At 39.0% G+C, this 11,993-nt stretch overlaps 1 protein-coding gene across 4 annotated transcripts in view; it reads left to right on the top strand.

Moving 5' to 3' along the window:
* The window catches only part of RABGAP1L (RAB GTPase activating protein 1 like), a 280,747-nt gene that overhangs the window by 15,993 nt on the left and 252,761 nt on the right, over nt 1-11,993 (top strand). For 3 of the 4 annotated variants that reach the window (XR_003398896.1, XM_026853549.1, XM_026853551.1), the window contains exon 2: nt 430-570. The gene's annotated coding sequence lies outside the window, so the exon portion shown is untranslated. Of the gene's footprint in view, nt 1-7; nt 53-429; nt 571-11,993 lie in introns of those variants that run through there. The other variant, XM_026853550.1, reaches the window with a different exon arrangement.

Raw genomic sequence — 11,993 nt, 5'->3', positions numbered from 1 at the left:
CCGCTGTCGGCCTCAGCCCTCTCAGGGCGGCGGGGGAAGGAGGCGGCACGAGGTGCATGGCCCTGCGGGGGATGGCGCCGCTTCTTCGTGTTTTCTTGTGTTTGCGTTGAGAGGGGGTTCCCTGTGCGCGGCTGGGCGCTGGGGAGACGCCGCCTCGACAGGAGCGGGGCTGGAGGAAAGGGGGGCGGATTTAAAAAACAAAGTTGTTTTCGTGGTGGCGGACGGCAGAGGGTTGTGGAAGTGTTCATCTCCCTCCTCCTTAGGAAAAGTGAAGTCACTTCCCAAGAACCACAACTAGCAAACTACTCTCCTAACTCCGTGCCGTCTACATGGCTCAGGTTCATCCACTTTTTTTATTGTACATGTGTGGGGCTTAGTTTTGTTTTTTTTTAAATTTTATTTTCTTTTTTAAAATCGATTTTTTTCAAGCTCCCCTCCAGTTAGGCCCTCCCTAAGTGTGATCCGGCGCAAAAATCCTTTTCTTTAGATAGAGCACTTCAGAACCTGCTGAAACCGTCTGAAGTGGGTATGGCACTCTGAATGAGATGGACTTAGCAACTCTGCTCATTTGTAAGTTTGTGAAGTGTGGCATGTACTTTGCTCTTGCTGTCATTCTTTCAAAGCTGCGTTGTTAAGGTTGCTTGGTTTTGATAGTGTTATAAATAAATCATAATTTACCACGTTTCATAGCTGCATGCATGTATTCATCCGTTCTTTTATGTAAGAGGGGAAAAAAGAGACTTCTTCAAAACAGAAACAAATTCAGCAGAAAGTAAGAAATAGCTTGTTTAGGTAAGTGCTGCTTTTCTCTTTCACTGTCAGGCTGTAGTCTTACAACCATGTCGGTGACTTTTCAAATAAAACTTTGGAGAAGGGCAACTGTCCGTTCTGGCTCCAAGGAGAGACCTTGGTGATGTTAGAGGCAACTTCTTTTTTAATCTCTTTAAATTCAGGAAAGGTAACTTGGCTTGGCTTGATTCAGTCTCTGTGATACAGGCCAAAAACCTGACTGCCCGTCAGACCGACTCACACTCCAGATCTTTTGAAGATTTATTGCAAGTATAAGATTAGTTCTGCACATTACACCAGTGTCTACGTTTTTAAGCAGGATTGTAGCCAATACTGTTTGTTTATGTGGGTTATATGGTATTAATGATACTAATTAAGAGGTTAGTTTGCAGTTTGAACTTGAAGGAACTACAAATGTAGTTATGCATACTAAGCACAAATCGACTCCAGTGTTGTAAGAACTGAAGCTAAATTGGAGCATTACTGGAAGTACTCTGCAGTGTATTCTTTAGGATTGTTACAGTGAAATGTATTGCTGGTTAAAAATAGCGTTTGATCCTTTAAAAAGTTATTTTAAAGTGTTTTGGTAATGTTGATAGGGGGATTGCAAAAAGATCCAGGGCATAATGTGGCTTTCTGGAAACAAGTTCCTGGTACATACTCCCCATCTTGAAGACAGTCTGAGCTGTGGCTGCTCCTTTCCTTGTGTCATCAGTGGGACTTCCACAGCTAGGAAGTGATAAGAGAACTAATCTGGTCAAAAAGTAGTACTGTTATTTCTTTTTTTTCCTCCCCGAGTTACTATTTTGGTCAGAACAACTTCCTGAACCAGCTCCTTTGCCTGGTGATACAGACACTGTCTCAGTCCAGAGGATGAAGAAGTGTGTTGGTAGGAAGGAGGGTATAGCTGTGGTCCTGCTACGGTCATGTAAGTTGTGATGGGTGATGCACTTATCTGGGTCATGGTTTTATCATCAGAAAGTTCATGTAGCTATTGGTACGAGAAGCTACCCTGTGGTTTTGATTGGTTTATGGCACTTGTGAAGATAGCAATTGATAGTAAGGGTGGCAGTGCTATCAGTACTTTGATTACATTGATTGTGAAGCCATTTGGCTTTTTTATTTACTTTCAGCAACATTAAACAGACTACCACTTTTAAAGAGCCATCTCTATGTCTCTTCCATGCCTCCACAGAAGTAGCTGTGGTTTTCTCTTCTCTCTCTCCTTTGTATATCCTTTCTTCTCTCTAAACTTTTTGTTGATTCATTAATTTCAAGGAACGATCTGGGCATTGTTAGATAGGCACTTTTGTAAATTTATTCAACTCTAATTTAAAAATAATCAATTGTATATTGTTACTACCTCTGCTATAATTGGAAGTCTATTTCAAACTTGACTGACCTTAGTAATTACACCTTCTGATTCCCAGTCTGGATTAATTTATCATTGGATTATACCCATTTTATGTACCCAATGGACTGATCTGTTATATTGGCACTTTTGGTCTTGGTATCAGTAGTATCAACACTCTTAAATGGATGAAAAAATGTGTTGAAGTGCAACACTGAATGTTTCTTTTCTCTTTTGACCACTACATATATTCGTCTTTCCTGTAATAACCCTGTTTCTCCCCATGAATTTTAATATTAACCTTCTAAGTGAAGATTAAAATGTATGTTTCTAATATTAACACTGAGTTTCATAGAGGTGTCCTTTCAAGGGAGATTAAGATGTTTTCAAGTATATTTTCGTAAGACATGATTTTGAAATTCACACCTTTGGCAGTTTGTTTCAGCCTTGATCTTACTCTGTTACACTGGTACAGCTATTAAAGGAGCTGATACTGTAACCTGAATTGCTGAAGAGATTTTTTTATTCTTTCACAGAGTCTTGGTTCATAAGCAAAGGTTGACGTATTTTGAAAAAGTTTGAAAATTGATTTGTTTCACCTTTTTCTGTATTCTTAACTTTCAAAATAAATAAAACCCATGCATAAATTATTAGAAAATACCTCCATGGTTTTTAAGGTGTTTACTTAATTTATCAGAAATGTTCCAAGAGGGAGAGCTTTGTGAAACTGAAAGAAAAAGTATTTTGGTGGGTGTATATGTGTGACTTTGTAAACAGTACATAAATAAATAAATTGGTTTCCAAAATCTATTTAGATAAATAGATTATTCTGAAAGATGAGTAAGGCCGTTACGGAAACCCTCTACTACATTGTTTCTTTGGTGGGATGTTTCTTGTTCTTTGGAAAGAATAGCAGGGACAAAGGACTTTCTAATTTTTTCAGGTGGACAGTGGAAAAATTAAAGTTTTTCCACAAAGTGAGATGGGCCATAGCTCTCTGCTTTTCTACTCTCATCATCGTTGAAACTCGAATTAGGCTATCAAAGAAGGTCTGGGGTTTTTTAGCTCAAGTAACCTTAAAAGTGCAAAACTGTTCTGATCCTGAAAACTTATGTTCCCAAGTTACAGGGGAAGTGCAGTGGCACAAAAGGAAGAGGTTTTACATTTTTGTGTACCGCATTGGATGCATGCTTACCATACATACAGCAAAACTGAAATTGTTTAATATATGATTAGAAGTGATAAAGTAGAAACAAAAATTGAGGTATTAAAGTTTATGAAATAGAATCATAGGCAGATGAAATAATAAATCCATGAAATAAAATAATTTAGGTTGGAAGGGGCTTCTGGAGGTCATCTAATCCACCTCCCAGTTTATTAAATTAAAGCGAGAGCAATTTTAAATAAGGTTGTTCCTGCCCTTAACACCTTTTTGGGTAACCTGTTCCCATATCTGACTACACTCATAGTGATTTTTTACCCCCCTTTAAGCTAATTGGAATTTACTTTCCAGATTATGTCTGTTGCCTCTTGTCCTGTCACTGTGCACCATCCAGAAGAGTGCAATTCTGTCTTTTTTGCACCCTTCCATTAGACAGTTGACAGCAATCAGGATTCTTCTAAGCTTTTTCTTTTCCAGGCTGCTCAAACTCAGTTCTGTCAGCCTCTCACTGCAGGTCACGTGTTCCTGCAGTCTGGCCAGGTTGGTGGCCTCCACTGGACTTACTCCAGTGTGTCAGTGTTCATCTTGCAGAGGGGAGCCCACAACTGGACCCCGTACTCCAGGTGCTGTACAGAGGAGCTGGATCACTTCCCTGGAGCTGCTGGCTAGACTCCTGTTCATCCAGCCCAGGGCGTGCTTGGCCTTCTTTCCTGCATTGGCACACCGCTAACTTGCTTTCAGCTTTTTGCTTGCTGAGATCTCCAGGCACTTTTCTGGAAAAGTTGCTCTGTATCTGGTTAGTGTCCAGCCTGTCTTGTCACACAGGATTATTCTATCATGGATACAGGACTTTTGCACTTGCCTTTGTTGAACTTCACAAGGTGTTGCTGGTGCTTTCTCCAGCCTGTCCAGATCCCTTGAAGTAGGAGCCCTGCCCTCCAGCAAGTTGACCACTTTGCTCAGTTCGGTGTGATTGTCAAACTTGCTGAGGATACACCCTGTCCATCATCCAGGTAAAAAACTGGTGGTACTGGTTTCAGTGGTAATCCCCAAGGGGCGTGACTGTAACCACTTGTTACCAGACTCGGTACTGCTGATTGCTGTTCTTTTAACCCAACAGTCCAGTTGATTTCCTGAAAACCTTCTTACTTACTTACCCAGTGCTGTGTCTCACCCACCAGTCTGGCTGTAAGGAATTGGTAGGAGACTGTTGTTAATGGCTGTGGGAGCTATGGACACGCGCACGACCAGTATGATCAAGCAATGCCAATTTATTGAAGGTAAGCAAGCCCTTTTATAGGTTTCTCCTGTGCATGCAAACAGTACGTGGTACAGTTAGCTTTGTCCACATGCTTCAAACCTTCTCGCGATTGGATAATAAGTGTCACACTCAATGTCTTTCTCCACCCAACCCATCTCCTGGAGCTGTTTGCTGAGTTCTTTGTTCTGTGTCCTTGTCATGTCCTTGCCGAGGTGTGCACATGTGTAGGATTGCTTACATGTCCATTATCTCCCAACAAATGGCCACCAGTATTCAGTGCTCTTCCATCACCTGCTAAGTCAGTCATCCTCTTGCAATAAGCTATTGTGTTCATCAGGCTTCATTTGCCCTTGGTAAATCTATGCTAGCTATTCCCAATCACCTTCTTGTCCCTCTTGGGCATAGGAATAGTTTCCAGGAGGATTTGCTCCATAATCCCTCATGGACTTAGACTGTCTGAGCTGTAGTTGCCTGGATCCTCCTTCTCGCTCTTCTTGAAGTTGGGTGTGATGTTTGCCTTTTTTTCCAGTCATGAGGAACCTCCCTCAATGTCATGTACTGTCAAAAAGTGGTCGAGTTTGGTATCTCAGTGACATTGGCCAGCTCCCTCAGGACTCTCAGATGTATCCCATCTGATCTCACAGACTTGTGTGTTTCCAATTCCCTGAAGTGCTTCCAAACCCCATCTTCTTCTTTTGAAGGTAATTCTTTACTACAGCAGACTCTACTACTAGGCCATGGGCTGTGGGAGGCTTGAGGGTGGACCTTACCAGTAAAAACTGGGGCACAAAAAGGTATCGAGTGTGTCAGCCTTTTCCAGGTACTTTGTTATCAAGTCCCACTGAGAAGAGGAAGCACTTCTTCCTTAGTCTTCCTTTTACTTCTGGTGCAGGAGTCCATCATCCCTTGTCAGTTTTGGCTCCAGCTGGATGTTGATTTTTCCTAATGCCATCCTTGCATTGCAGAGGCTGTGTCTCTCTGTTCCTCGTGGGTGGCCTCTCCCTGCATCTACCTTCTGTGTGCTTTGAAGCAGAGATCAAAACTTTCATTTTACCCTTTCATATCTAGAAATGTGTAAAACTTTGAAAATAAATTTTTTGAAGACTTGGTTAATAAATTATTTTAATCTCAGTTCTTCCTAAACAGTCAGTAAGCATTGTCAAGCTCTTGCGATAAGGGGGTAAGTCCAGTCTGAAACATAGAGTGCAAGTTGTACTGTGGTACCAATGAGACAGAACAATGAGAAAAATGAACCACACAAAAAGGAGCTATTGATATTTAGCAGCATGGTGATTGGATAAATATCTAACTTAATGCAGTCTGTAGATGAGTGCTATCAATTGGAATTAATTTTGTGTTTTTCTGTCAATGCATAAATCCATTTTAGAAACCATTGGACCGAACCAAAGTTTTGGAAATTGAACCATTTAAAATTAGTAGTGGGAGATCATTGATTTCATGCATTCTTTCAGTCACTCAGTTATTTTTGAGCTTCATGTTTCTCTGTTACTCAAGAAAAATAAGAGAGAGAGTTGTTGAGTTATATAGTCTGTGCCAACAGTCTGAAACAAAGTTCTTAGCTGGTTTAAACCCTCTGCGTGTGCTTGACGTTGCCTGCAGTTTCTGAAATGGTACGAGTGTTGTGATTTTGTGCTGATGAACTTCTGTTGTCTAGCGGTACCAAGACAAAGCCCTGGTTATAGGCTGAGGTATGTCAGCTACTGGTCTAGCTTTTTTGTCTCAATATGTCTTTGGTATCCATTTGGACTAGAAACACGATTTTTAGCATGATTGGGAGTTTTGAGTTCGTTTCTAATGTAGTAGAAAAGTATTTGGAGTTGCATTTCTATGCAAAACAGTGCTCAGTAACTGCAGTAGTTAATGGTGAAATTGCAGTCTGCACATTTGCCTTTCAAATGTGATCTTTCATTTTAGGTTAGGCTACTGGCAAACTCTTTAGAGAAACTCGTTACTAGTGATGGTAGACAACTCCCTGGTTTAGTTGCTCAAATTCTTAGTATCTTCCATATGATTTCTAAATAGGAGAGAAAAGGTCAAAGGGCAGAAAAAAGGAAAGTGAAAGATACTTTTAAGAACCAGTAAATTGTCAGAACAGGATTTCGGTCAGTGACTGAATCTGAGTGATCTTGAAGGCCATTTGCTAAGTGGCTGAGTATGATTTCTGTTACTGTTGATCTTACAAGTGAAGTAACCTGTTCGATGTCACATAGTACATCAGTGAGGAATTAAATGAATGTGAAGGTGACAGCAAAGTCCTTTCTCAGTACCTGCTATGAAACTTGTGTAGTAGTAATCCTTTTAACATAAGGAACCAGTTTTGAGTAACTTACCCTTCATGGCTAATACCTGGTCTTTTATTTCAGGCAAATAAATACTGTTGTCATAATGTCTCTTAAATTTTATATATATTTATATATTTATTTATTTATACTTTCCTCACCAAAACTTCTCTATGGCAAGTTTTGTATTGCAAGATGTGATGGTCTGAGTTTCCAGAGGACAGTTACTTAGTAGTTATGGAATACTCTTAAAGTTACGCTTCTTGTTAATGAGAAGCAATTCTTAAACGTGTACCTTCAGGGTGCTGAGCTAAGTAGCTGTACTTTCAGTTCAAGTATAGCTGACCTTTCAAATCAGGTCATGTCCGTTGTATGTACCTTAAGAAACGCAACTGGATTTTTTTGGGGTAGGAAGCATGCTGCAGATGCTGATCTGTTGCTGTTCTCCATGCATTTGATAGGCTGCCCTTATTTTTCCTATTGGAAAGAAAAGGAGTGAGTTAAGGCTTTGTCCAAGAATCTTATTCTAAGGATTGACTGTTAGTGTGAACTAATTATTTAGTTAATTTTTACAATCTTTAGTACAGTTTAGGGAAATAGATCCTTTTATTGTAAATTGGTTTCTATCTTAACTAGAAATGCATCCCCACCCCCCGTGTTTTATTTAAAAAAATAGTTTCATTGAAATATATTGCTCTTCTGTTCGGTATGGTTAATCATGTAGTGTTATGGCCTTACATCAGTATAATAGCGATATGTCTCCAGGTGTTTTTGAATGTTTTGATTATAAACTCTATAGCAATATGCACTTTATGAAATTTATCTAGTGGAAAACAGTTCAAAGTAATTCAATATAGATATTTTGACTTGATTACTGCACTTCATGGAGATCTAGTCTCATTATCCACTATTTCAGCATAATAAGTAAGATGGTTATAATTTGTGCTTCTGTTGTGTATACAAACTGTTACAGCATTTTTTTCTGAAATTAGACAGAGTGATTTTGCTGAGACAGAAAGATTTGTTCCAGTACAGATGTTTGTGTTGTGTACACATATTGTATACACATATTTGTATTTTTCTATCAAATAAGTTACAATAAAAAAAGTAGGTATATTAATTTTCTCTCTTGTTGTCTAACTCTGTATTCCGCTTTCAAAATTTTTATGTAGGATGAAGGCTTTGCTTTACTTTTTCAGTTCTTGGGCCTTTGCAGGCAAATCAGTGTGAAAATAAAATGCAAATAATCTTAATCTAAAGCATTGTCTTTGTATGTGTTTTTAGATACAAAATACAAGATCCAGAATTTTAATTTAGATGTAGGTTAATCGAGAGAGTGGAGACATGAGACTTGGGGCTGTTCAGCCTGGAGAAGAGAAGGCTCTGGGGAGACCTTATAGCAGCCTTCCAGTGCTTAAAGGGGGCTACAGGAAAGCTTGGGCAGGGACTCTTGATGAGGGGGTGTAGGGACAGGACGAGGGGTAACGGTTTTAAACTAAAGGAGGGTAGATTTATATTAGATATAAGCAAGAAATACTTCAGGATGAGTGTGGTGAAACACTGGCACAGGTTTCCCAGAAGGGTTGTGGCTGCCCCCTCCCTGAAAGGGTTCAAGGCCAGGTTGGACGGGGCTTTGAACAACCTGGGGTAGTGGAAGGTGACCCTGTCCATGGCAGCAGGGTTGGAGCTGGATGAGCTTTAAGATCCCTTCTAGTCCAAACCAGTCTGTGATGCATTCTATGAAATTCAGTAACTGGCTAAACTTTTAAAATAAGCTTGCAAAATTAATTTGGAGTCTTTTTCTTTGTACTTAATAAAGGGTAGTATGCCATCACCTTATTTAAGAGCCTGAATGCTACAAACATACATTTTTTCATAGTAGCCTAATTCTTTTTTTTTAGATGTTAATGAGAAACAGATACTAGATTATATGATTTAGACTAAGCCATCTGAAATACATGTGGCAGAAAAAGGATTTTTTTTTTCCATTCTGTGAACCCTTTGCTTTATATTGTTCCACTGGTGTATACTTTCATTATTTGCTGCTATTTTAAAGAGAGCTCTCACAAGTAACTTCTTGGTGGTAGTGCTGCATAAGCTGTCCCAAGTCCTAGCTGCTTGGTTTTGTCTGTGTTCTGTGTGTTACTGTGCTAACATAGATGCTTGTGTAGTCAAGTGTTGAACTTGTTGAAGAAAAGCTTTAATCCTCCTTTCTTTCTCTGGAGTTAGTTGTCAGTCACTTAAGCTGTCCAGCCTCTTTCCCTGTGTGACTGCCTGGATACTTTTGAAATCTTGACAGAGGAGGTGGGAAGAGTTGCAGTTTTCTAGGCAGTGCTTCATCTCCTGCATCTTCAAGATTTTACTGAATTATGTAGCTTGTAAGTATCAATACTTCCAGCTTGAATTTAAGTGTTTGTGAGCATTGGAGTGCAAAACAGCAGTGGAGTTGAAAGAGCCCTTTTTGTATGTGCCAGCAGCTGGTCTGGGAGTGAAACTTGAATTGCAACTCAGATCAGGTGCTGCAGTGAAGAGATCTTAGCCCTTGGAGTTATTAGGCCTTTCTGTTCATGTAGGCAGAGTTTGTGTTTGCTTATAGATGTACATGTCTGTCTTAAAAAGGTGGTTTTATTTCTGTTATACTTGATCCTAATTATTAATAATTAGTGTTGGCAATATAAATTTCCAAGGAATTGGGAACTGCTGGCTAGAATTCTTCTTGATGATGTGTTCAACAATTCTGAGGAAACAAGAGTAAGGAATTAAAGTGACTAAAGGCACTGTTACTGTTCATAACTGCTGTTTACCTTGTTTTGAATGTTAATTGTTACTGTTTATTGCCATAGGGATGTATAACAACTGTGAGGGGCAGGGGAAAAAGTTGATCAAAATGTCCAGGGAAATACTTGGTCAAGTCACAAAAGAGTAGCGTGAAGTTGGAAGTTCTCCACAGTTATGAGTGCTAATTTGCCTTTGACACTCATAGCTTCCCTTTTCTGATGCTTCTTTTCTTTCATCATATTGCGACATCAGAAAGTGAGACTGACTATAAAGGGGTCATACTGGTGTAGTTTAATATCTAGCTTTTGGTAGTAGCCAGAGAAATCAGAGGGTGTATAATAAGATAAATACAAGGGATCCTAGTTCCAGCAAACCCTCCAAGTTTCTCTCCTTGGCCTCTGTGATTCTTCTTTTTGTTCTTTCTGGTCATAAGTGAACTCCTGAGGTCTTACGGAAAAAGTAGTTGTCTTATTCTCTACATTTCCCACAAAATTCATGTGAGATGCCATAATAAGATTATTTTCCTACACTGTGTCGATGTGCAGTTAGTATCATCTGTTTTGCTGGGGCTTCTGAACAGATTGGGGTACTTTGTTGGGCTGTTTGTAGACTCAGCTTTGCCTTGTATGTGTGGTGGAGTGTTCGTGCTCATCTGGGTTGCACTTCATATTTTGGTTTGGATTCATTGTATTGTAACTGGTTTCTGTATTTCATGGGTCTGTGTCTGGTGGTGCCAGCTTCACCCCTTCCCAGTGCTTTGGCTCCAAGGTGCTTTGGGGTAGCTGCAGTCTCTGAACTGCTTGTTTGTCTTTTTGGAAGCTTGTACTGTGTTTAGGGACTTCAATAACTTAATGATCTCCCTTAATGGAGACCAAGGTAGCTTGCTGAAAATACTCTTGTGGAAGGGGTATACTTATTTAACTACTTAATAGAACATGACTTTCTATATTTATTCACATTTCTGTGAATTTTATATTTTTAACCAGTTGCCTGTGGCTTCCTCCCTTTGTTTACAGAAGCCAAAATGTTTTGTGGAAGTATTTAGTATGTAAACAAGCTTTCATATCTGCATTTAATAACAGCCGTGTATCAATTGTGCTGAAACCAATAGTACACCATACTTATATTTGTGAAGCTATCTTAAACTTTCAGAGGCTGTGATTTTTAAAGAAAAAAAAAATAGTCATAGCACTTGCAGATACAGCTTTTTGGCTTCTCAGGATTTCTTGTTTTATGCAAGCAGGTAAATTTATCAAATTAGAAATATGATATAACTCTTAAAATTCAAGCTATTCTGGATAGCCTGTCTCAACATACAAACACTGGTTTTGTTCATGGCTGTTGGGTAATGTTAGACAAGATGATTGCATCAAGAAAATGAATGAGAGTTTTGTCATAGCTTTTTGCAAGATTCTTTCAGTTACACTTGGTGATGATATGAGCAACTATATTGTATTATTTTAAATAAATTTTCTCCAGTGAGATGCTATTCTGTGATTATATATAGGCTGGTCTAGATTAGCCTGAGGTTTACACCAGTTATAGTCAATGAGAGTCATTCAGTCTGATCAACAAGGTGCATAAGATCTACATAATAGTGATCTGGCCAAGAAGCCAAGTTAGTTTATTTTAAAAAAGAGCTGTTTTTCTTTGAGTCCAGTGATAGTCTCACCATAAAATGGATCTAAAAAGTCTTTTTGACATAATGTTTTTAATATAGAATTTATCCTTTAAAGCAATTCTACTTACCAAATTTGATTACTGGAAAAAATCTGCAAAAGCAAACCAAAAACTTTCTGTGACTGCCCCAGATTAATTTATCTGTTGAAACCCTTTCTTTCTTGTAATCATTGCTTAAAGGTGGCTTTTTATAGAGTCTTTTCTGTAATACCTTGAGATGTACTTGCTAAGTGTTTCCAGGAATTTTTAAAACAAGAATGTAAAATAGAGTGTTTGAAAGATTATACCTGTTTTGTGATTACATGGTGTTTAATTTTTTTCTTTAATCCTGTAGGAGGAAAAATAATTTTTGATCATTACAGATGTTTGGAACGCCAAGAAGAGAAAATGTGTCTTGGAAAAGGGGCATGCGTGTTCTCTTTTCCATTCCCCTTTTCAGGAAGTCTGTGGAGGAAATACTGAGTTTAAGAAGTACTTAAGGTTTCCAGGGCTTGGTGTGATAAATGTTTTGGAAGGGAACATTAGGCATAGCATTTTCTGAAAATCAAGGTCATAGGAAGTCTGCCAGTGTGAGATTATATATGCACATGCACATACCATCCTTGGGTTAGAATTTGAAGTTAATTTCAGGTAATGCAACAGAAACATCTTTGTGTGATTTCCCCCCCCCCC

This window comes from Athene cunicularia (assembly GCF_003259725.1).
Source record: "Athene cunicularia isolate RWA chromosome 8 unlocalized genomic scaffold, athCun1 chr8_part1, whole genome shotgun sequence".
Lineage (NCBI taxonomy): Eukaryota > Metazoa > Chordata > Aves > Strigiformes > Strigidae > Athene > Athene cunicularia.
This window is presented reverse-complemented; position numbering and strand designations above follow the sequence as displayed.